Below are 12550 nucleotides of genomic sequence, written 5' to 3'. Positions count from 1 at the left end.
TATTCAGAGAAGTCGGATTAAATGAAGTAATTTCGAGAGGGAAGAATGAGTTAAATTATTTTAATTTTTTATAGGACTATAGGAGCTAGTTTATAAATGGGATGGATGAGCTAGAAGAAGAAAAACTAAAGAATTTCTAATATATTATTTTTAAGATATTAATTTAATCTTTCTGAAAGGTGCTCTATTTCATTAAAATCTTCAAATGATTGTTTAGTTGAAAGGAAGTGGAACAGTGCGCCGATTGCATACTGTGCCAAGAAACAAAACAAGCCACTATTTAATCTTGATGTAGTCTCCAAATATTTATTCTCGCAGAAATCAAAAACAACATAGACGCAACTTGTCGGCATAAAAAAAATCTTCAATGTCTCACGAAAGATGACATATAGCAAAATACTTAAACCCATATAGTAAAACCGACAACATGCACTCCCTCGCATTCTCGCGGTCCGAATGAGATGGGTGTCGTTTGGGTATCACGAGAATGGGTGCATGAATTATTCACAGACAGAATAAGCTCATGTACTTAAAAAAAAAAAAAAAAAAAGGAAGAAGAAGTGGCATGCAATACGCGTCAGCTACTGATTGGCCGATCGGCCACATTGACATGTAGTGGTTACACGCGGCGAAGAATGAGGCGTTGGAGCGTAGCTGTCTTGGTCCGGTCGGTGGAAATTTTTGGGGTCTCTTTCTTCGTCACCTGATGTTGGCTTGGCCATGTGGCGAGTAGCGCATCGGCGGACGGCCCGAAAAAATAGAGAGTGGCTTCGTCTTTCACCACCTTCCAATCAGTTTTAAGCCATTAAAAATGGTCATATATGCAGGACCATTGCCATTGGCCATCAAAATATGCACAAGAATGGCATACAATTAATTAGATAAAAAGAGGACTACGCCAACACCTAAGATGTATTGGCTGCACTTAGCTACTTGATTTGGACTGGGACAAGTTCAATATGCCGATGACTTTAATAGGATATGCTTGAATTGATATTAGGTTGGATCTATATAGTGACATTAGATTTTTAGCATGTTAATTTACATCTAATTGGCATTGTTTGTCTGGTTGCAATTAATGTGCGGTAGCCGACCTAACTTGCTAAAAATATTGTCTGATTGGACCCGCAAATGATCTGGATTTCTTGAGCTAGAGATCCAATTATTGATCAATCTAATCCAACTAATGTTAAGGATAGGATTGCTTGGATGCTATCACTCGATTAAGTCACTTTGATCCAGCTTATTAGGACTTTGATGAACAAATGTTCTAATTATTGTGATTCAATATGCATGTTTTATAGATTTAGATAAAATGTATGCCAAGATAAGACCGTATCAAACTTCATGATGTCCAAAACAATACTTTTTCACTAACCATTCTTAGCACAAAGTAAATCCATTTATTTGACATATATTTGTTAAAGAGGGGGTTTATTGTTACGAAGGAATGATTGCTATTCTTATGTAGTGTTGACCATTGGAGTACTTCAAACTTCTCCATTCATCCGCTTGCACAGTATCTTGAAGTGATCATTGTGCGATCTAAGGTGAATTTACACAAAAGAAGGCGAACGAAAAATAAAACCCTCAGACTGCAAGGTTTGGTTATGGATCCATGTTATTTGGTCCACAACAACCCTGAAGCCGGTTTACAAGGCTGGCATCATGCTTACTAATTTTCATATGAAAGCATGGAGCTGGATAAAATTCGATAGAGGTCCTGTGTAATACATTATCCTTCGAATCGGCATCATTCGGATCATATTTGAAAAGCACAAGTTTGAGGTTACAGCTAGTTTCTGAGTAAAGTCTTTTATTAATTCTTCGTTAGGGTTGGAAGGGTTTAGTACACTAAGAAAGTACACTATGGAAAGTGCTATGTGCATGCGTATCCAAAAACTGAGAGCCATCAAGTGAAACAAAAAAAGTTTTTTTTTTTATCTTACTCTCTTTTTAGTTTATGCAGTAAATACAGTGTTATCAGGAGTTTATAATAAAAAAACACAAACAAAAAGGGAAGAAAGCTAGCAGACATGAGATACCTAAAAAAGAGTATTGGAAGCAGTTGGGTCCAACAGGGCACGGACAGAGATGGATAGGTATACTCCTTGTTTTGAGATATCTGAACGATGATGAATAATAGAGTAACTTTTCAGATCGAACATATATACCGATAAGCCAATGAAGCAGTAAATTGAATGGCAGCGTATGCGGCGAGCTGCTCAGAAGACATCCTGTGAGTAAGAAAGGGAGGCTTATCTAGAGTATTGTGTGGTTTGCTGTTTGCTGATTTTATTGGATGTATCCGTAGTTGTATTATATGAGATATCTGTTTTAGAAAAAAAAATATATAAAAAGAAAGAAAGAAAGAAAGAAAGAAAGAATCGGAAGCAACTCTGGAGTCTGGACCCCAAGCTGGTCTGAGAAAAGATAAGGCCAACCCACCTCCCTGTCCGCATCTTTACCAACGTTATAGTCTATACCCGCTTTCCAGAACCCTCTCTAAACCACCGGCAGAAACTAGCATGCATTTTATATTAACATAAAATCCTATCTATTAAAGTCCTTATAAAGAAAAAATATGAATAATATTACATCACAAAGTTTGTGCCCATTTTCTTTTTCCATCTCCACCTTTATAAAAGCTCCCACCTATCCTTGAATGCCTCCACTCAAGTCACAGCCTTCTGCTTCCATCCTTCATTGTTCACATCTCAAGATAACAGAGTTCTTAGAGGGAGAGAGAGAGGGAGATGGAAGGGAAAGAGGAGGATGTTAGGGTGGGAGCCAACAAGTTCGCAGAGAGGCAGCCAATAGGGACGGCCGCCCAGACCCAGGACAAGGACTACAAGGAGCCCCCACCAGCTCCCTTGTTTGAGCTGGAGGAGCTCTGGTCGTGGTCCTTCTACAGGGCTGGGATAGCAGAGTTCATGGCCACCTTCCTCTTCCTCTACATCACCATCCTTACTGTCATGGGTGTGGTCCAGGCCAAAAGCAAGTGCTCCACTGTGGGCATCCAAGGGATTGCTTGGGCCTTTGGTGGCATGATCTTTGCCCTGGTCTACTGTACTGCTGGGATCTCTGGTGAAGAAACTAGTTTTTTTTTTTTCTTCTGTTTTTCTAACAATTTCTCTACTTTCTTGCTCTCATCTTGGCCTCTTCATGTCTTGCTGCCTATTTTTAAGTTGGTATCGTCATTATAGCTTACACATGTTCCTAGTTATATTTTCTTTGGTGTGCTTCTTTCCGTTCTGTTGTTTTATCTAGTTTTACTACAGTTGGTGCAGGTATCGGATGGATGAAATCAATTTTGTACCTTACTTGGTTCTTATTTTCATTTTACAAGCAACAAATGCAAAATATTTTTTATAAAATGTAAAATGCAAATATTTGGCTTTGATAATTTTTCTCTAAAATCATCTCGCTAGCTGCTTCTTAATTTTTAAGTTATTTTTTTCTTTTCACTCCTATTATTTATTATTCTGTCAAAGATTTTTTTTTTTTAAATTATTCTTTCCCACCATTGTTGGAACGCTGGTTTCGATCTAATTATTTCCTTTTTTTCTAAATGGGCAGGCGGCCACATCAACCCGGCTGTCACCTTTGGGCTGCTGTTGGCGAGGAAGCTTTCCCTGACCAGGGCTCTGTTATACATGGTGATGCAGTGCCTGGGAGCCATCTGCGGTGCTGGTGTGGTCAAGGGTTTCAGAAGGGGATCTATGAGAGCAATGGTGGAGGAGCCAATGTTGTGGCTCCTGGCTACACCAAGGGTGATGGCTTGGGTGCAGAGATCATTGGCACCTTTGTCCTTGTCTACACTGTCTTCTCTGCCACCGATGCCAAGAGGAGTGCCAGGGACTCTCATGTGCCTGTAAGTAATTCTTTCTCTAGACATGGAATTGGCCTTCCTTTTTTTTTTTTTGAAGTGTTATCAATTTATCCATGCATTAGCTTCAGCTTAATTTGTAGGATTCTTCATGCTTTTATAGACAAATTTTGCTTATATGTATTTCCCCATCCAGTGTTTAAACTTTGATTCTTTCTCAGAACAGTGCTAAAAAGTGGTATTCCTTGTTTGTTTCCTGGGATTCTGTAGCCTTGGGACTGTTTCTGATAAATATAAATGATTTATAGTTGGATTTCTACCTCAACTTCCAAAAAGTTTTTTTTTTTCTGTCCTCTAATTTTATAGCTCGCTGATTTTGTTAAACTCTAGAATTATACATCTGGAGTAATCCTGAGTAAATCAATAGCTTCTGACCCTGCTCACTTTCGAATCGATTATATATAATCTTGAATTTAAGCTAATAAACTCTGGTGAAATTTGTGCAGCTCCTTGCTCCCTTGCCTATTGGGTTTGCTGTTTTCCTTGTTCACCTGGCCACCATCCCCATCACTGGAACTGGTATCAACCCCGCCAGGAGCCTTGGGGCTGCCATCATCTACAACAAGGACCATGCTTGGGATGACCAGGTAAAGCCTCTTTTAAGTGGCGATGATAAGTCAACGTATACTTCTCGTGGTAGCTTTGACGACCAATAATAACAGTATCTAACATAGCTTTTTCTCTCTTCTCAGTGGATTTTCTGGGTGGGACCATTCATTGGAGCTGCACTTGCTGCGTTTTACCACCAGATAGTCATCAGGGCAATTCCATTCAAGAGCAGGCCTTGAGCCTTCATCAACAACCTTCAGTTCTCTTCGTGTGGCTTGCAGTTTCTGCCTCTCCATCTTGTCTCTGGCCAATTCCCCCTCCTGTCTTATGTTTTCCATCACTTTGGCTGTTTGTTAAGTGTGTAAATTAAGTAAATGCTACGTTGCCATCATATGGTCAACTATTGTGCGGCTTCTGGACTAGTATATGCCTCAGTCTCACGTCTATCTTCTTCCAATATATTAACATATCCACCTCTTACATCATCATCCTATAATAGAGATAAACTAAACTAGAAGTAAGCTTGAAGAAAGATAATAAACTACAATGATCAAGATTATTTATAATTAAGGTGATGATGGAGGCAGCTGGTGGTGCAGTGGGAGGACAATGATGGCAGAGCTTTCGGGTGGGGTGGTTGGCGGTGGGAACCCATGGAGGAGACTGATGCATGGCAGGCTGGCTTTGCACTTCTTATGTTGTGCTTTGAAAGTTTGGTTCTTGTTTTGTAGCTCTTCTGTGTACGATGGGTTCTATTCCAAGCTATGTGTGCATGAATTTAGCCGTCCTTTTTTCTGTTCTTCTCGCCTAAAGGGACGTAAATTAAGAAGGCTGATGGTGATACGAGCAGGTTGGTAGTAGGAGAAAGGTAGAATTTGCCGACTTGGCTTAAGATACGGCCAAATGTGAATTTGGTTGGTTAAAAGAGAAGGTGGAGCTTAGTTTCACATCAAAGGCACCTGTAGATAATTCCAGTTTTCTACTGTTCTTCTGAAGAGGATGACTTCAGAGAACGATATCGCTTCTGATTGTTGGATGATGGATGGTTATCTCCTTGAGAAAAGTTTTATTTTGTTAAGTCGCCTCGACGAAATGAAAATGACACTTCATCAGCATCATTGCTCCTCCAGTGGAATATTTCCGTCCGCCGATACATAGTTCTCTAGCATGAGTTCACCTTGGAAAACATTTCATCCATCGCTTCCAATATTGTGCAATCCGCCATTAATTCCAGGATCGCTCGGAAGCTTTGGTTGAGCTCTGAGAGCCAAACTAGGAGGGAAAATCACTGTTGCATGCCTTTCAGGTCCTGCTGGATTTGGAATAGCTTCATATTTCTCTGGTTTTGTATCTCAGGATCAACACTTACGGGTACGAATATTATGTGAAAGATAATATATTATGATTTTTTCTACGAAAAGGGCGGGGGGTATACCCCAACCCTTGTATTTTTTACTTTCTCTTGACTTGGCAGGATATACTCACGTTAGAGCTATATGAATTACTGTTTTCATCAAAAAAAAAAAAAAAGATAAAAGTGGATATATGTTTGATTAAAGGAACCGAATTTAAGGACTTCAAGGAACACAAAGCGGAATACACGGACACATGGGTCCATTGGTTGGTCCCATGAGGTTATCTATTTCTAAAGATATTTGAACAAAATCATAAGATTTTTTTTAATTACCATAATTTTAAAAATCTCATGACAACTTATATCACTCATAATATTTTTCTTTACTAACGTGTTCTATATCAACATATATTATTTTTTTATTAGCACAATTTTTTTAGAGTGATTTTAGGGATCACATAACAACTTGTATCAATCAGTAATATTTTCTATTGTTAGTGTGATCCTATGTCAACCTATATTATTTTTCTTAAATGTCATATAACCCCTAAGATGTACTGAATATAATAGAATAGAGAAATAAAATTATTTTTCTCTCTTTTTCTTTTATTTTTCTTTCCTTCTGCAAATATTTTAACACTTTTATCCGCCCGGTAAAACCTAATTGTACTCATATTCCAAGTTAAATCATTAGGGACTGATGCCTTAGTTCTCCTCTTTATAGCTCTTTCTCTTACATGGCGAAGCCCTACGGGTTGAGAAGAGGGTTTTTCATTTTTCTAGGAATAGAAAAGAGAGGAGTGGTGCCATTAAGGGAGAAGAGTGTCTTTCAATATTTGGTGCTAAAAAAACTTCGAAAGCTAAAGAAAAGATTGTTCCAGGGTGCCAAGATGATGGCGTGGAGGCAATGCCTCAGATGACTGCCCGAGTATACTTCTTATTCTAGAGCTGCAATTGATTGATCTTAGGAGTCTTTCATATATATAATGGTGTGCAACATACCCTCCCAATCTGTCTCCAATCAAAACCAACATTTATTGGAATTGTATGTATGAGAGAGATGTCTAATATTCGATGCAGTAGATGATAAGAGCTATATATAATTATTAATTCATGGATGAAATTGATAGGTCATTAATGAATTCGATAACTAATTGTTGCTTATTTTTCTTATTATTCATTTTCCTTTCAAAAAAAATAGTTTTTTGAGAAGATGGGCAGAAACAAACCAACAAATTATGGATTGCCCTCCACGTGTGACCTAACAGTCTGCTCGCAAACTGGGCTGTTAGATGGCGGCCACCATTGAGTAACGGCCCAACTCAACTCATGTAAAGGGCTGGATGCCGGTTCGTGTCCACATGGAGAACTGGGCCCCGCCCAAACTGTGGGTGCCTGCAATTGGGCCGAAGTGGGCCCTGCCCGACAGATTTCTCCCGGTTTAGGGGCCGGCCCGACCTCGGCGCATACTGGTTATGCCCAGGTAGCACTGAATATCAAAATGTTTATTTCTTGTTAGATAAATAATGATTTTTTGGCTCCATTGGAAAAAATTTGATAAATCATGGAGTACTGTAACATGACATATTATACCTTTTAAGAAATTTCTTAAAAACATGGACATATGTGCTTATCAAAACCAATTTCTTCTCTGAAAAGTATTTTTCTTGAAATCCATGCAAGTGGCAATAAGACATTGACAAGGCCCTATTTCTTGAAATACAAGATATCTATCCTTATAACATATCATGAAAGGCGATTTATATTGACATAGGTGAAACATGTAGCTTTTCATGATTAATTATTTTGGTTAATTTTGACTTACAATGTGAAAATTGAGTTGGTCAAGGGAAAAAAAGAGAGAGAGAGGATAGGTGCGAATTCTATTCTTTTGAGTGCCACAGTGGCTTAATTGGCTGTCGCATTCCTCTTCTGATATAACCAAGGATGTGGAGATCTCGACAAGCATGGATTATAACCAAAATCCAGTCAGCATGTCGTATTCCTCTTCTGATATCAAATTCCGAGGCTTGGGTTGTTGGTCTTAAACCTAGTTAGGTCAACCAACTATCTCTAACAAGCCCAACATTTCAATAAGGATCAATAAGAAGTGGAAGGCCCCTTGCGGGGATATTAGTAGCATACAAAATTCCAAATAACAATATGAAATCAAGCGTGCCAGTAGAATTAAAGAGTTAGAACATAGGTCAAGTATGTCTTAAAAAAACCAACAAAGCCGTGGATTGGGTGGCTTCGTACATGACTGATCATGCTGGAGATTTAGGTTGAAAAAAAAAAGCTGTCTAAAGCATTTTGAAATTTAGTATTTTTTGATTTTTTTGGATATATTCATACTAGATATAAGATATATATGAGTGATTGAAGCAAGTAACCTTAGATAAGGTACTTTGGGACCCAAAGGAGGTTGGTGAACAGAAAGACCAAGTTGAAGGGCTGCAAGGATTATTTACCAAAAAAAAAAAAAAAAAAAGGGGCTGCAAGGACTAGAGATCGGCAAGCAGGATAAGCATAAGCTGAAGCAAGCGTCGGTTGATCCTTCACATCTACCACTTTCCAACAGGACCTAATGGTATTAAACCCACTCAACTACTCCAACTAATTTCCTTGGAATATCCACCTCTTTATTAAATAATATCACGCATCACGCCATCTCTCCTGCTCGCGCAGTCATCAAATAAAAACTTGTGATGTTCACTCACCCTCCCAAGCATTCAATTATCCCAACCAAAACCAACAACATAATATCTATATATATAATAACTTTTTAATCTTATATTTAATATTGGTAGCCACATTATTACGTGGCCCACAATAATTGGCTGCATGCATAATATCGGATGAAAAACTAAATTAAAAACAGAGAATAGAATAGCAGAGTATTAATTAGTACAAGGGCAATTAAGTAATTTTGTTTATTCACGACTAAACACTCGTGCCTCATTTATAAGTCGCCGAACCTCTCCATCGGCGCACAGAAGTCCCAGTCTCTTCAAGAAAGGTAAAGCGCAAGAAGGCTGAGGCAAAAGGGGAATCGACAAATGGAGAGAAAAATGGCTCCCGGCACGCCGGCGGAGCACCGTAGCTTCCCGTCCGTCGCTGAGTGCGACCCTTCAGGCCGGGAGTCCCACTCAGCCGCCGCCGACCTCGACGGCACCCTCCTCGTCTCCCGGAGCTCCTTCCCTTACTTCTTCCTCCTCGCTGTCGAGGCTGGAAGCCTCCTCCGCGGCGTCGCCCTCCTCGTGCTCTCGCCGCTCATCCTTGTCGTCTATAAATTGGTCTCGGAGGCGGCGGGGATCCAGATCTTGATCTACGTGGCGGTGGCGGGACTCCGGATGCGGGACGTGGAGCTGGCGGCGCGGGCGGTGCTGCCGCGGTTCTATGCGGCGGACGTGCGGGCGGACAGCTGGGCAGCGTTCCGCGCGTGCGGGCGGCGACGGGTGGTGGTGACGGCGAACCCGACGGTGATGGTGGAGGCGTTTGCGAAGGAGTATTTGGGGGCGAGCGCGGTGCTGGGGACGGAGCTGGAGGTGGACGGGAGGACAGGGCGGGCGACGGGAAAGGTGGCGCCGCCGGGGTGCTGGTGGGTCGGCGGAAGCGGGAGGCTGTGGAGAGGGAATTCGGGGCGGCGCTGCCGGAGCTGGGGCTCGGGGATCGAGAGTCCGATCACGACTTTTTGGCGCTCTGCAAGGTCCGTACTCCTCTGGCTTTTCTTGATATTAATTTATGTGGACGGAATTGCTTCTTTATTTATTTTTTAATTCTTAAATCCAATTATTAATTAGGAACTATTAAAAAAAAAAAACAGCATGATATGCGACGCCTAGCCAGTGGAGTTTCTTGTTCTTGCACTAAACGTCAAGAGCAAACGTGGATATCTCACTGTCTGATGCCAATCTATAATCTTGTTGTTCTCAAAATTTATCATAATGGATGCGTGTGAAGGCAAGATGGTGTTTGGCATCCATGAAACTCTTGTAGAGTCCAAATGGATTATTTGGTGTCTAGTCTAGGCATCGTGATGAAAAGCGCGACGTTGTTAGTGAGCTCAGGTGGTCGGCTGCTCTGGTCGAAATAGAAGAAAGCGAGCAGTACTCGATCGTTATAGCTAAGATTCTCATCAAATGATAACACTTCGATCTGAAACACCACAAAACAAAGAAGTTCTCTAGCCGGAATGTATCCGACGGATTACTCTCCGATACCTAAGTAAGTGCGGTAATCAGAGAAGAGGAGAAGGTTGTCTTTTAGTTGTTAGGGTGTTCTTCTTTGCTTACCTCCTTTACTTCTTTTTTTGTATATGTATGTCCGATGGAGGAGCGTACCTACCATCAAAGAATTGAGTTTTGTGGGTCGACAAAAATGACTAGTTTGAGTACGGCCTAGACATCGGACGTGAATACTTCACACACGGTGATATTCTGTCTGTCATGTCAGTGGAATCTCCTATGATCACTGTGCCTTCTAGTTAAGATACAGCCAACTGTGGGAAACTCTTGGTATACAAGCTGGGCGATATGGCGTTGGGCCAGCCTAGTGCCGCTCTTGATCCACCACATATTGGCATCGTGGCATATTTTAATTGATTGGACCTTCTGGTGAGCGGCCTCTAATTTGGAGGCATACTATTATTGGAAATAAATCCATCCATGCAACGTGAGAGGGAAGTTGTTAAACTAACCTACTTATTCGGTGGCGTATCTTTTGAATTTTATTTCAAAAGATCGTGATAGATAGATGGGGCCACAACATTACTCCTTTTGACTTAATAGATCGCATGCAACCGACGCGCCTTGCACTTTATATAGCATGATCGTTGGCTTAATAAGTTGGTTGTAACTGCACACCAGCCTATTTTACTATGTAAATAAGTTTACTTAATACTTCAACAATAATTAGTAGAACAAGAACAAGCAAAAAAAAATTTAATCAGGTGCAATGTACGGCAATATATGTGATTGAACTGGATCGACAATTTCTGTCTCTTTCTCTTTTGTTTTTCCTTTCGGGCAACGCAATGCCCCAAAAACCATGTGCAAATGTCGCAGAAAGTGCTATGTATCATCGCGTCATACATGCAAGGAATCGTACATGGTCCATCCAGAACCGAAGGCCGCCCGGGTCCCGCCGAGAAGCTGGACGCCGGACCATCTTCCACGACGGCCGCTGGTCCAAGCGGCCGGACCAGGCACCGCCCTGCTCACCCTTCTATGGCTCCGTTGGGCTTCGCCCTCTCCGTCTTCCGTGTCTTCTTCAAACCTCCCCCGTCCCGCCCCCTACGTCCGCTACACCTACGCCCTCACCGGCATCCGCCTCTCCATCCGCGGCTCCCCGCCTCCACCACCCTCGCCGGCTCTCCTGGGTCCTCTTCGTCTGCAACCACCGCACAGCCCTCGACCCATCTCGTCAGCATCGCCCTGGGCCGCTCCCTTTCCTGCGTCACCTACAGCGTCAGCCGCCTGTCTGCTCCATCTCCCCATCCCCGGCCATCGCCCTCTCCCGCGACCGCGACGCCGACGGCCGCCCGCATCGCTGCTGCTCAAGCACGGCGACCTCGTCATCTGCCCCGAGGGCACCACCTGCCGCGAGCCCTTCCCTCCTCCGCTTTCTCCGCGCTCTTCGCCGAGCTCAGCGACCGCATCGTGCCGGTGGCGATCAACACCAAGCAGAACGTGTTTCTACGGCTCGACGGTGAGGGGGGTGGAAGTTCTTTGATGCCTACTTCTTCTTCATGAATCCGAGGCCTGCATACGAGGTGACGTTCTTGGAGCCGCTGAGGGAGGAGCAGACCTGCAAAGGGCGGCAAGACCGCGATTGAGGTGGCGAACTACGTGCAGGAGTGATTGCCGGAGCGCTAGGGTTCGAGCGCACCACGCTCACGGAGGAAGGACAAGTACATAAAACTTGGAGGCAATGACGGCAAGCTGGAGTCCATGAAGTCCTTGAACAAGGAATCTTGAGAGATAGGTTGGACCTTGATGGTTAGATACAAGGTTGGAGAGAGAAGGGTCTGGGTAGGTAGTTGAGATGCATGGTGGTTTCTTTCGAGGACTCTACCACTTGGTGCATGGCTTCTTAATTTCTGTGTGTTTACGAAATCAGATTGTTCTAGTGCTTAGATAGTTTCCAAGTATTGGACAATATTAATGTTCTTGTATATGAAATAGGACGTACGATATCTTGAAGGTTCGATAATAATGGAGAAATATTTGCTGTCTATCGCTTGACCTTTGTTTTTCCTTTTTCAATAAAGGAGAGACGGAGGGGGCATGCAATTTTCTTGTTGCTGTCGTTCTCTGATTTTGTCAGGATTTTAAGTACATACTTGCTGAGCTCGACTGCTGGAGTCAAATTGCAGGTAAAAGTGCCTATATCAGAAGGCCTAATAGAGCCCTATACTACTCCACCTTATCAGAAGTAGGAGCATTAGACGCTACCTGGTAGCAGAGAGGGATGCCAGCACATCCTACCATGTATGGAGTCCACCTATTCAAGCAACAACGCGTTAATGTTCTGGCAAACAGTCCTCCTTACCAAGATTTCTCCCTTCTAAAAACCCACCGGCTCCCCTGGGTTTCACTTTACCTGCGTTCGAATTTTACTCTACTTTCAAAAGGTCCTGAGGATATTTTAATTGTCCCAATGGTTATCACTATAGTACTGCTTTTGGAATTCCGTAACCTGTCGTCCTTATTCCTTCCCATGCCTTGACAAGTTCGTGCCAAAAATATATTTGCGGT

The 12550-nt window shown here is 42.3% G+C and overlaps 2 pseudogenes; both read left to right on the top strand.

Annotated features, from left to right (window-relative positions):
• The first annotated feature begins 2608 nt into the window (after nt 1-2608).
• Nucleotides 2609-4884, top strand: LOC120104390 (annotated as a pseudogene).
• Nucleotides 4885-8790: 3906 nt separating this feature from the next.
• On the top strand, nt 8791-12088 carry LOC120104389 (annotated as a pseudogene).
• Nucleotides 12089-12550: the final 462 nt, after the last annotated feature.

This window comes from Phoenix dactylifera, chromosome 18, assembly GCF_009389715.1.
Source record: "Phoenix dactylifera cultivar Barhee BC4 chromosome 18, palm_55x_up_171113_PBpolish2nd_filt_p, whole genome shotgun sequence".
In the NCBI taxonomy this organism is placed as follows: domain Eukaryota; kingdom Viridiplantae; phylum Streptophyta; class Magnoliopsida; order Arecales; family Arecaceae; genus Phoenix; species Phoenix dactylifera.
The sequence above is the reverse complement of the archived record's forward strand: the minus strand, read 5'-3'. Positions and strand labels throughout refer to the sequence as shown.